The sequence below is a fragment of the Habropoda laboriosa genome, unplaced genomic scaffold, assembly GCF_001263275.1.
Source record: "Habropoda laboriosa isolate 0110345459 unplaced genomic scaffold, ASM126327v1 scaffold223, whole genome shotgun sequence".
Classification (NCBI taxonomy): Eukaryota; Metazoa; Arthropoda; class Insecta; order Hymenoptera; family Apidae; genus Habropoda; species Habropoda laboriosa.
Genome location: NW_017100362.1, coordinates 42,055 through 54,946, shown reverse-complemented (window position 1 = coordinate 54,946; position 12,892 = coordinate 42,055). Strand labels below are relative to the sequence as shown.

Below are 12,892 nucleotides of genomic sequence, written 5' to 3'. Positions count from 1 at the left end.
ATTCGAATTGAGCCATCGATTGTATAACTTATTTATATACATAACGCGTTTATTAAGAGTTTACTACGATGTGCCAAGGATATATCCGTTCTTCGCGAGAATAATCGAACGTAAGGACCTGGAACGAAGGATAAAGCGTGTTCCAAACGAAGAACGATCCTTTAATTTATTGAATTTTCCTAGTGATGGAAATCTTTGCTCTTCGACAGGTCCAGACGAAATGTTGTAAAGATTTAACGACACCGTTCAAATGGCAAGCAATAACGACTATTATTATAACTATATTACACGTATAGAATTCCTAATGACGGTTGTCGTTAAATAACAATAAAAATGTGCAGACATTACCTTAACGACGAGAACAGACGGACGATGTTTGTTGTAGAGTGTAGATATCACTGTTTAGTGCTCGAATAAAATCTATTTAAGAAAGTTACGGATCGAGCCGATGCTCTGAGAGAAAATCGTAAACGATAATAAAAATAAAAGGTTTCTACTATCTCACTGTGTTGCTGGTTTCATGAAGATAAGTAATAAACGAGGTAGATAATCAATTATTATTGATGTTCTTTCAGGGCATCTGTACTACACAACTTTAATTAAAAATGCATCGAATCGAGTCAATATAACGATAAAGTTTTTCTTTTTTTAACAAGATAACTTGGTTTTATTATCGGAAGGTGTATCCGATTAGTTGGTGAATATTAAACTTGTGGTCTATTTTTAAACGAGACGCAAGTGGATCGTTGAATCGACACGATTTTTCATATAGCATTACGCACAGATATTACAAAACGCGTGACTCATTTAATGAAAATTTGTCAACATTCGCAACGTCGACCATGTAAACCGTCTATATCCGCCATAATTCATACAACAAGCGAAAGGAACGGTCGATCGATCTTAGTGAGATTAATAACAATCTGTACGAAATGGTGAATCATAATTTCAATCCTAAAACGACGAGTTGTTTGTTCTTAATCTCTAGAGACCAATTACACATTACGAAAAAGTAGATAATTGTTATCTGAATCATTGCCCATAGGGCCGAGCGGTGGCGCCATCGCTACAACCGCGCGACAAAGTATCAATTTGATTCTATTCGAGCATTTCATTGAAATCAGACGTAATATCGTTGTGAAACATGAATTTTAATTTATGGAGTTATGTAGAAACAAAATCGTGTGTCGTAATAAGCACCAATTACAATGAAGCAAATTCACATTTGATTTATAAGACGAATTTCGTTCAAGTTTGAAAGGTTCGACAAGTGGCGCCATCATGGCTGCCACTTAGCGGAACATTCACTCGATCGTCTTCCGTCCTTCTGGGAGGACCTTACACCGTATGTGCCTGATTCGACGAGGTTTATTGTGTGCGTGCCTCGTCGGTGGCTTCAAGATGGCTTGCAGGCTGCTGCTGCGCGCCATGGTGTGATCATTTGATTCACGGTGCTTGTGCCTCTGTAAACGTTTCGTGAAAAAGTTCATCAGTGGTCAGGACGACGACGTGACTCGACCGGCTGGTAACTCGGGGCAACTTGAAAATGTGACGATCGACTGAAAACCGGTAAGTCGTCACGTACACGATCCTATTTTTCCACTTTGTGATAGTTAGAATAATCGCCGGTTTCGTTTTCACTGGAAATACAGTGACGTAGTCACCTCGAAAAGTGAGATTTGTGCGGTTAGGAATACGAACAGGAAAGAGACACAGGGGATAGGCTGACAGACAGATACGCCAGACGACAACAAAACTTTCTTTTCCTCGTAGTCCGTAAGAATACGTGGTAATAGGATAAAACGATCATTTGGAATCACGATTGTTTTCAAGATGATTCTCGTTGATAGGTTATGATGTCATAATCGTCGACAGTTCGTGCAATCTCTTTGTCTTCGTCGCTCGATCGCGATCACGTACCTTCACGTTCGTTAACCTTGTCTTTTTCGTGTTCATCGTTACAATAAAACGAATTACAGTGTGGTCAACGTTATTTTCGAAAAAAAGAAAGACAGTCTTCGTTGTAATTGTGTAGTGAGAAAACGGTGTATCGTAATTTGCGATACTTCGTTGCACTTTTCAACGTACGATACGTACCTTCGTAGCGTAATATTTTCCGTCGTGAGTGGGAGAACTAACCTTACCTCTCGATTGGGCGAAAGACGCACGACGGGGTCGCTATTGGTAGTCCTTTCTACATACCTGGCACGCAAAAGTTACCTGCCTTTCTCATCAAGTTGAGCTTGGAAACTTTTGTCCAGAATTTTTTTTTTCGTATTTTACTCTCTAGGGATCTATTTCATTGTCGTTTAAATGTTTCTTGCGAAGGGCATGCATTTTTGTATAAGGATAAAAAATATCAATGTGTAAACTACGTGCCGGAAGAAAAATTCGTGATGCACTTATTGGGACAAGATTAAACGGTACTTAAAATCGTATCAGTGTGAATCTACGTTACATTTCGTTTCGCATCGAACGGAAATATCGCCGACACGTAACAGGAACACAGAAATATCTGTTTTCACGAACAACACTGCGTCTCGCAGTTACTTGTGAACCATTGGCCAGTCTGTGCTTATTTGCTGTTGACGTCAATTAAGATTGAAATACCTTGAAACAGTTTGATTCATTGCCTCGTGATGCAGTTCGACGAAGAATTAACTACACAGGTGTTATCGGCACGCGTTCTCGAATTAACGGCACCGAAATGGTATCGCGCCACACGCTAAGGTAAATAACAACAAACTTTTTAAGCGTCCGTTAAGTACACCAGCCTGACATCGTGACACACTATTTTCCGTGACGATTTCCGGTCTGCTGCGTTTGCACGTTATTTACCATATTTATAATCATATAACTGTACTCGTTTCTTAATGGATCGCATTTTTTTGCTACAGTTATTTTCATAACCTCAATCAATGATATAGGAAGAATTTATTAGAAACATTTTATAGAACAACGGTAAACTTGACCCCATTTACAAATGTTAAGAATCCTATTTGGTGGAACGATTATCGTTCCCAATAGATTGCTCCATATTCAATGGTCGTTCTTTACAATTATACATAAAGAAAACGTTTGGAATCCACTTAAAATAACGACGAAGGTTGAAGCGTATGTAGTAATTTCGAAACTTGTTTCGTGGAGAAGAATTCAGGTTCGATAGCCGAATGCGGAAAAGAATTTCCATTCCAAAGTTATCAGTTTGCGTTGACCTGATGTACAAAAGAAGTTACTGGTGACGCATTTCCGGTAAACTTATCTCAGGTGTATGGGTCGTACGTTGGCAATTGGCACGCGTGACGTATGAAATTAACGATAAAAGCCACCTTACGTACGGCCCGTTATGTACGTGAATTTTCAACGGATAAGCATCGCGGGGCGCGTTTTAAACGTACGAGCAACAAGTACGTGGCGTGTATTAATTTTTACGAGTGCGCGTATCTGCCATTGTCGAGGTACGCGCGCATCACAGCGAGAATTTCACAAACATGCCGTGTTATCTGGGAATTGTTCCATATAATAAAATTCGTTCGGTATAATGGAGCATGAAAATTATGTTAAAAACCGGGCATAAAATATTTAGGAGATCGTATTTCTGGCCAATTTTGGGATGAAATAAATGCGCATTGCGCTTTCTTATTTGGCAATATATTTACGTAGTTTCAAATTAAGCGTGAAATTATTCCAGTGATTGGAATATTTTTCGACGTCTTTATTATGCGATAATAATGAAATAGAGTACATGGCGGCAATAATGAGTGAACAGCGGTTATCGTTTCAAACCTAACCTCAAATTCAATTTCAGTGATCTGATTTTTCGTCGAACTATATTTCAGATCGTTCTTCCATGTTTTTATATGAATTCAATATTGAACGATGAAGTCATGTGAGTGGAGGGTCTTTCTAATAATTGACTGTATATTAGTAACTGATAATTCTCGATTTGCATAATAGGAAGTGAATAAATGATAGGATACCGATTATAGTCATAATCACTCCCGTTCTTGGAAGCATTTCTTATCTATTGTAGGATTTCTAATGTAACTTAGTCGCTTTAAAATTTAATTTTAACAATTTCAAGTATAGTTTGAACTTAAAAATTCTTTTAGACAATCATGTCTAAAATTTTCAAATATCACTAGAAAAAAAATTCATTTTTCCCCGTTGTTCTTTACTTGAATTAAAATTTGAATTGTCTAAAAATGCATTCAACTGCATCTGTAGTTTTTTGGTACACGATTCTCCGCGCTATAGCGTTTCTTTTACGACGAATACGATGAATCAAAATTGTCGTTGGGTCAAGGATTGGCGTCCGATTGAATTATCTTCGCTGGCTTTACTTTATTTTCGCTCTAAGGACGATTATTGAAACGAGCGATTCGGGGAGTAATAGCGAAACGTGTCTCGACTCTTCGCTTATTTTATGGTAACATTGTTGCCTTATCAACCACGAAGCCAAAAGTGATGTCTGCCGAGTGACGAGTCGTTTCGTTATCGATATCGCTGCTACTCTCTGTTTGCGCGCAAGATTCTCCAGACTTCATTTTTACGGTTTGCTGGAAAATACAACACACTCGACGTAAGTAACTTTTTCTAAAGAAAACTTGAAATCGAATTCACTTCTGAACGAGAAATTACAGCTTAAGCGTATTATTAATATCTTAAAAATTTTTCACACAATTTCATACATTGATCAACTTTTGTTTACTCGTAAATTGACCTCTGTATATTTCAGTGAAGATATAACAGTAATTAATCTGTTGCAATTTTGCATCTTCACCAATTCACAAACGTCATTCTTATTTTTTTCATTGTAACGTGTTCGTTTGATTAATTCCTGACCTCAGATATTGATAAATTTCTTAAGTTAAGTTTCCTCAGTTAATGTACAATATTTGAACTAAAATTTATTTTACAAATGGCTATTTAACGTAGCAATTTCCCTTTCACCAAAAAAGAACAATGTTGCAAAAAACTAATTGCTATTCCATCGAGCTCCTTTTAATAGCATGGAAATTTTTCAGGTTTGATAAAAGTTCTCTGTAATGTTATACGAAGTTGCTAAATTGAATACTCGTACAGGTTGAATGCAAATTTTCTCGAGTTACATCGAAATCTGATCTGGTAATTGTTCGTTAAAAATTCGTCGCGATCGAATGAATAAAATTGGTGAAACACACGAGAGTGGTTCAAGTCGAAAACATCAGAAACCGTATTAGAAAGTTCTCCAGGAACGTCGTAGTGTAACCATATTCGTTGGCAAGCAACGAAAGAATGTGTGCGTACGATATCTCAGTGTGATAACGAGATATCTGCTTTCCACCACTGCATATCGCGCATCCTTCTTCTACTCTGTCTTCTCGTTATCCTATTTCGTAACGGGATTTGCGCAAATTCCACATTTATTGGCCTATTTGCCGCCATGCGCACTCATTCAATATTCATACGTTGCAAAATTACGGTGAAAATGAAAATATTCTCGCGTAACAAAATTTCATAGAGTAAATAACCATATTTTTACAGGTTATTACGATGTGTAATAAATTCAGGGACACCCGGTATGTGCATAGTTTAATTCCGACGGTAAGGTTGTTTAAAAATTGAATTCCTACCTTATGTTTACCAGTGAAACACTGCTGACGTATATTCTGGTGGGGGAAAAAAGAACGTTTGTAAAAACGTAAGGAAAAACTGAAATTCGTCGCTTTTGTAACGCCGTTCTGTGTTGTTTTCCCTCTCTCTGTCGCCATTTCTCCTTCTCCATCCCTCGATAGTTATTATTTTTCATTAACGAACAGCCAGAGGGACGCGGGGTTGCCTGGCGAGAGAACGTCGAGTGAAAAATGGTGAAACGAGAGAGCAGATGAGAGATGAGAAGAACGTGGGAGAAGGGGAAAAGAGGAACGGGAGCAGGAGTGAGAGAGAGAGAGATGAAAACAAAGCGAAGCAGCCGCCAGGGTAACAATGGCGCATCGACCCGCCAAAACTTGCACTGATGCGCAGAAACCCGTGCGCCGCAACTACTTTAATCAAGCTAAAGTTGCTAACTGCTCTCGTGTTTCTCATTTCACGTTTATTCTGTAGATTCGATCGATGTACCGATGGAAAAGATAAATCGTGATAAATCGTGTTGGTGAGCGTACTCGTTGGCACAAATGCGATTCGAAAAAAAAAGAAAAAAGAAAGACAAGGTGGACGTCTATTCGTCCGATGCGCAAAAGCATGCGCAGTGGAACTTCTAGGAACGACCGACTGTTGACCAACGTAGTAGCTGTTCTGTGGCTATGTTCCTTTCAAACTTATCGAAATTCTTTTGCTTTGCCTTTTTAATTGATTATTCATCATGGAGTTGGTAGATTAATTTGATTGTTTATTAGAGGATTAGGTGGGGATTGATTGTGTGTATTAGTTGTTTTAACAAGGACAGATTTGGTTTACGTTTAAAGTATTACGTTGCCAATAGTTGTTGCTGGGAATAGGAGAAAGTTGTTTCACTATTGATACTTTCGGACCAACCGTTTCGATGCTACAACACACTGGATCGTTCTACAAAACCATATACGCCATTACGAGCGCTATCCTGCAAGAAAGAATCAAAGCAGGGTCTGTATCGATACGCAGAAGCGTGCAGTTTGTGATTTTACGTGCTACTTTATTGCTCGCCGCCCACGTGCTGCACTCTTCCGTTGTAGAATGGAGTGTAAAAATATCGTTGCTATCATCGATTGAAGATAGACTTATTTTCGAGTGAAATTAAAAAAACGAGGAAGAGAAGGGTGTAGTTACATACTGTTTTATAATTAAATACATATTAAGTGCACAAATATGATCGAAATCAAAATTCATATGGATGGTTGGAATACGTCAAAATCAACATAACCTTTTTAATTATCGACAAAATGCCACGAGACATTTTTATTCAGCATCACTTCTAAAATATCGACCGTTGAATTTTCGTTCATTCTCTGTATGCATATCATACAATATCAGGTCAATTTGTCCAAATAATTTTTTTCTATTGTCAGCATCCACAATAGAGGGTACAGAAGCAAAAGTCTAAATTGAAAAGCTCAATTGGAGGAGGTCAACGGTGTTCTTCCAGCTCTTTTCCACCGTTTGTTTTTCAATCTGCGACGTTGGTGCAGCCTCTTAAAGAAATCGCTTCAGGTATCCTGGAGGACTTTCTTCGTTCCAGTTCGTTCCCGTGAACAGGGCATGACTGAGAAGTATGGTCCAGGATGGATGAAGATCAGGTGCCGTGGTTGCCCTGGCAACCGGCATTGATCCCTCCCCTCTTGTTCTACCGTCCTTTTCGTCTCTCCTCCACCACGCATTATTGGTCTCTCTCTCTGCTGTCGAACACACAGATAGGTGCATGTAGAACAGCAAAAATCTTTTTTCTTGCCCAGTCTTGCTTGCTACAATTTTGCCTCCTCTTCTTCTTCTACTACTTTTAATTCTCATCTTTTTATTTTTTATATCTACCTTTCATCCTTATTTGATGAACATGTCGATTCAGATGGCTCTCGTTAGCTTCGAAATCCAGTGTCGATCATTCGTCATCCAGCTCGAACGAGGCTAAGGGTTCTAACGAAGGGTGCAACGAAGCGGAAGAATCGAAGGAAGAAAAGGTAAAAGGACGAGAAAGACGTGGACGTGGCATTTATACTACGTAGAAGGTGGTTGTCGAGAGTAGACTGCATTCTGTTAACAGAGCGTTGCCTAGCAACCGATATTGTTTTCATTGTTACGGCCACGGCGTAAATATTTGAGGCGGGTTCTCAATACCCACGATACTCCGCCATCTTTTCTCTTTCTCGTTTCCATGTTCGTGGAAGTGTCAAAAGTTACGAGTGGAATTATTTTCAAGTTTTCAAGAATATATTGATGATTCGCCGAGAGACCTTAATAATTATCGTAGTGTGTACGTTGTGTATAGACAACACTCCCTTACTTGGAAAAGATTTCAGTATTTCTCAACTGTATATCAACATTGTTCAAATATTCTACTGTCCAATAATTCACTTCAAACATGACTAAAAAAAAATAGTCATGAACACTCGTCGACATCGAATCACTTACACCTGCTTACAGTCGTAACTTGTTCAAACAAATCAGACATTCCACGACCATTTCTTTCACGTTGCAGATTCTTCGTTGAACCACTATACCTCCCTCCTCCCTTCTCCAATTGCCCTCCAAGTTGAAAGCTATCCATTTCACTCGACCGTTCTGTTGCTCCTTTCTTCCTTCCGAGCGGGAAGCTTTTCTGGTTTTCTCGTTAACACCAAGTGGCTTCCGGAAGAGAGTAGCGCGAGTTTGTTTACCGTCATTTGTCCGTTCAGTCCCTTCGGGGTGTAAACGCACGCTACGACCAGTGCTGACCTCGCGGTCAGGGGTTAACCTCCCCGCGGTTCAGACAGATTAGGATAGGTTAGGGTCATGGACCACTCGATTACCATAAACGAAGAAGGGCTCTCAACGTCACGGGACCTTCCTCCTACTTCTGATCGCGATTTCAATCAGAATCGACGGTATCTGAAGCGTACGGATTTATAAAAGGTCAGTTTTATTGCCGCGACGGCCTTTAATCGACGCACTTGCCTCACAGATGGTTCAAGGTTAGCTCGTAAAACGGTACTTTGTTTCTCGATGACCTCCCGTTAAATGCATCGAACGATCCGTTTCCCTTTGATTCGTTTTATTGACAGTGGAAGTGTCGAAGTAGTCAGATTTTGACTAACTTGTATTTTTTGCTCGAAGTTATTCAATTTTTTTGGGGGAATTCTTTTTCCTTCTGTTTTTTTGGGTAATTTTTTGTGACGAATAAGGATACATGTGCTTTCTTGGAAACCTGTTATTGATACAGTCGTATCTGTCCCCTTATGCCAATACCGTGAATTCGCAATTCGATGAATTATGGAAATTCACAATTGAATGTAAAATGTAATCAGATGACTCTGGAGATGCAAATTTTTGAAAAAAAAAGATTTTCGTGATTCAAGCTTAGGGTAGTTGTTATGCTACGTAAATATTCATCGTTTTGGTGTAAAGTTAGGAACAAAAAAGATATTCAGCTCACTTGTTTACTCAAAAAATGAAAATTTGCATATTCATAGTTTTGGTAGAAGGGAAGGGGTATTATGGTAATTTTCGTAGTTCTGTTTTAGAGACGTAAGTAATTTGAACTATTCATTAATTAAATTAGTTTATGGCTAGCGAATATTGAGAATTCAATTCTGAGATTGCCAACTTCTTTATCTACCTGAAACCTAAAATATTTCACTATTCTCTTCAATTTCTCCAAAACAACTAATATCTCATAATTTATTCACTCTTTACACTCGACTAATATTTTACACCTACAAAAGTAATTCGTCGTGAAAAATTTGCAATTATTTTCTGTTACGGAACGGGCCGTAACGGTTGAGATCGCCTTCGTTTCGGGTTGGTCAAAGGCGTAAAATTCCAGAAATGTGATGTCGTTTTATTTAATGTTTAGTTCGAACGGGTGTCGTTCTAGGTGTATTGTTTTATAATAATGTTAATAAGAATATTATAATAGTATCTAATTACAATAATGTTAATAATAATATAATAGTATCTAATTACAATAATGTTAATAATAATATAATAGTATCTAATTACAATAATGTTAATAATAATATTATAATAGTATCTAATAAAAATATGTGGGGGAAAGGCAGTAACATTTTCTTTTTCTGAAAAAACATTAAATTTCATCATTTACATATCAATGTATTTGCAAAATTTCGCAATTTTTTACAGTCTTAAAATCTTTGCAATTGCACGAAGTACCAACGTTGTGCAAAGTGGAAGTAACACTTCACGAAGAAAGAGCAACAATCTTATTGGCCTGTTTGAATATTAAATAAATTATTCATTCTCTTAGAAGGCAACATTTTAATTGGCTAATTTAATGGTCGTTTTATCGGCGATTTCAAGCTCACGATCGACAAGTTGTTCGAGCAGTTATCAGGTGCAAACAGCTGAAACGAGCGTCGGTCATTAGCGAATTCCACAAGTGGAGTTCGAATCGTTTATTCTTCGGATCGATTGAATCGAACGGTAGTTTTTGCGGTCCACGTGGAAACTGGAAAGGGGGAAAGTGAATTCTCCGTGGAGATTAACCGCGATCCACGGTAAAACTTGGGAATTAGGAATGGTCAGTTACGGGGGAAATCGAGTGGTCGCCTCCCCTGTCGATTCCATGGCACCACGCGTCGCGACGTCTACCACTGGGTCGCTATTGACGCGCCGCGTCGCGTCGGGACACCTCGTCAGCCATCGGCTCTCCTGGTTCGTCTTGCTTTTCTTCAGGTTCAATCATGGATTTCCTACTCATTTCGATTTTGCACTCGAGTGGCCACTGAGAAGCGACGTTATTGTTTACCTTTTGGTAAATAATTAATCAAGGTTCTCTTAAAACTAATACCTTACAGAACAACAGGTGTAAGCAGTGAAATAGTTTGAAAGAACCAACTATAAAATATTAAAGTATATTTCTCAATATATGTATGATTCATTTCTGTTTTAAAAAAAATTGATAAATATCAATTTTGAAGGCGATAAATATTAATTTTTTAGCATGAGCAAGTAGCAAGATTTGAAGAAAAGATCCTCGAGTGCAAAGGATTAACCCTCCGTAGGCAAACATATTTTTTCATACTCCGTAGGCAAACTGGATCTTTTATGTCTAAGTGTAACTTTTTTACTGTTTTAGGCTCTCCAGAAATCCGAAAAAATTCAGGGATATTTATCAGAGTCTCTACTACATTGTATAATCGTTCGTTAAGTCAAAAACGTTTAAAATTTTTTTTGATAAAAATATAAATTTGTTTTGAAAAAGTGCAAGAAATACTAATCCTTTTATCTGCATTGGTATAATTCTAATTTTGATTTTTGTGATTCTGTAGATTTTTTTAACATAGCAAAATTCATTCTGCAATGTTCATTACACTTCTTTATGGGATTTAGCTTACCTTTGAAAATTATGAATACCAACACTGTGGTATATGATCTTTGTGTATTCAATTTGGACACACTGTACAAAAATTGTTGTCTTTTTGTACAGTAATGGTAACAAGGAAAGTGTAGAACAGAAAAAAATAAAAAATTTTAGTAGAATAGTGAAGAATGATAGAAATCATTAAAAGCTGTACAATACTGAGAAATTCGAAATTGTCAAACGGTTTTAAACAGTAAACCTTTCTTTTAAATTGCATTGAAATATCCCTAAAGACCAAATAGGATAATACTTATAACATAATATTAATAAATCGTTTAGTAATCGAATAAATTGAGAAAAGGAAAACTATGAAATCGAAACACCATTGAACATTGAGGTGTTCTTCTGAATTCTTGGACTTTATTCTACTTATAATAATAATTATTATGATTGTTGAATAAGTTTCATTACTGTATAAGTAACGGTAAAGTTAAATTAGTATGGTTGACACAGTTGATGCACTAACATTATAGCGCACAGTATTGCTGCAAAAGGTTATGGAATTTGTTTCTAAAATACGAGGCAATTCCAGGGAAAAATTTAATGAGCTGCTAAGAAGCGAATTTCTGGGTCAGGGAAACGTAGATCCAATTTACAGGGATGGGTATAAAAATCTATAAAATTCTTCAGGGATTTAATAGTATATTTTAGTAAAAATTAGTCTGCTATAAAGTTGGAGAAATATAGAAATATTTATAAATATATTAGGTGTAAAAATGACTGGATTCGCGTAATTGATTCAGAGCCACCGAGTTTCTATCGCGATGGTATTCCCAAGCTGGTAGAAAAATGGCAAAAGATCATCGATAATAGTGGAAATTATCTCGACGATTGATCTGTTGTCATTTTTTTTTTTTTTAAATAAAGCTTTAATTGCAACGTAATCAAAAATCTAAAAGAACTCATTTCTACACCAAATACAAATTCTTAAGGCTGGTAATAAATATTCGAGGCTGTGAAAAGTCTTAGAAATAGATGAAAGATAAAGATCTACGAGCATGTTCGAGCAAGTATTATTAAATAGTAACAAGGTGGTTGAGAAGGAAAGTTTTGGTGATGACATAACGAAATGTGAGACAGGTTTATTACTACTCAAGTAGGAAAGTGAAGTGGGAAGAACATGACTGTTAAGGTGGAGTTGGTTTGACTTCATCGACAGAATGGGTTGACATATGCAACGAACTGCATGACTACATTACAAGTTACTGCAAGGTGTCTTGTTATGAACATCTGAAGTACGAATTTCACGTATAGAATTTCTAGCCAGTGACGAGATTTCGAAACGAATGTGTTGGTACAAGTCTTACGAAATGGCTCGGAATGAAGTGTTAAAAAAACGACCTTTCTCTTATTATCACTATTGAACGGTCTTCTTTAAAGTATAAAAGTTTGAAGCAGGAAAAAGTAAAATTTCCAGGAGAAGCGAAGAACGAGAAGAAAATCATTTTGAATAGCATCAGAGATTGGTATATCAGTTTCTGAAACTGAAAAACACTCATTTTCCACTATTTACTTTATTACTGAGATATTACAAGTCTGAGAGCACTAACTGTCTTCATAGTTGGTCAGAGAAACACAGTGAAAATTTAGTAACCAGATTCTAGTTACAAAATGGCGTCCAGGACCTTTTCAGAACAATTTTTGTATCTTTTAGTGATTCACCAAAATTGGACCTCAAGATAAAACTTACTCAGATATTTTACAGTCTTACAAATCCTAGATAATAGTATTCACCCTTATTTAACAATGTTGTAGTATCGAACCCTTCAGTTATCACTCCTCTACTTAAGACGCAATTAAAAATATTAATCACAAATTTAACTAAGAAATTTGCATTAATTAAAAATTTACCAATGTTTA

The 12,892-nt window shown here is 37.1% G+C and overlaps 1 protein-coding gene across 2 annotated transcripts in view; it reads left to right on the top strand.

The window, feature by feature from the left end:
- The first annotated feature begins 1,322 nt into the window (after positions 1-1,322).
- Positions 1,323-12,892, top strand: part of LOC108574711 — a 40,124-nt gene continuing 28,554 nt past the window's right edge. The window contains exon 1 of one of the 2 annotated variants that reach the window (XM_017937337.1): positions 1,323-1,569. The gene's annotated coding sequence lies outside the window, so the exon portion shown is untranslated. Of the gene's footprint in view, positions 1,570-2,573; positions 2,731-12,892 lie in introns of those variants that run through there. The other variant, XM_017937338.1, reaches the window with a different exon arrangement.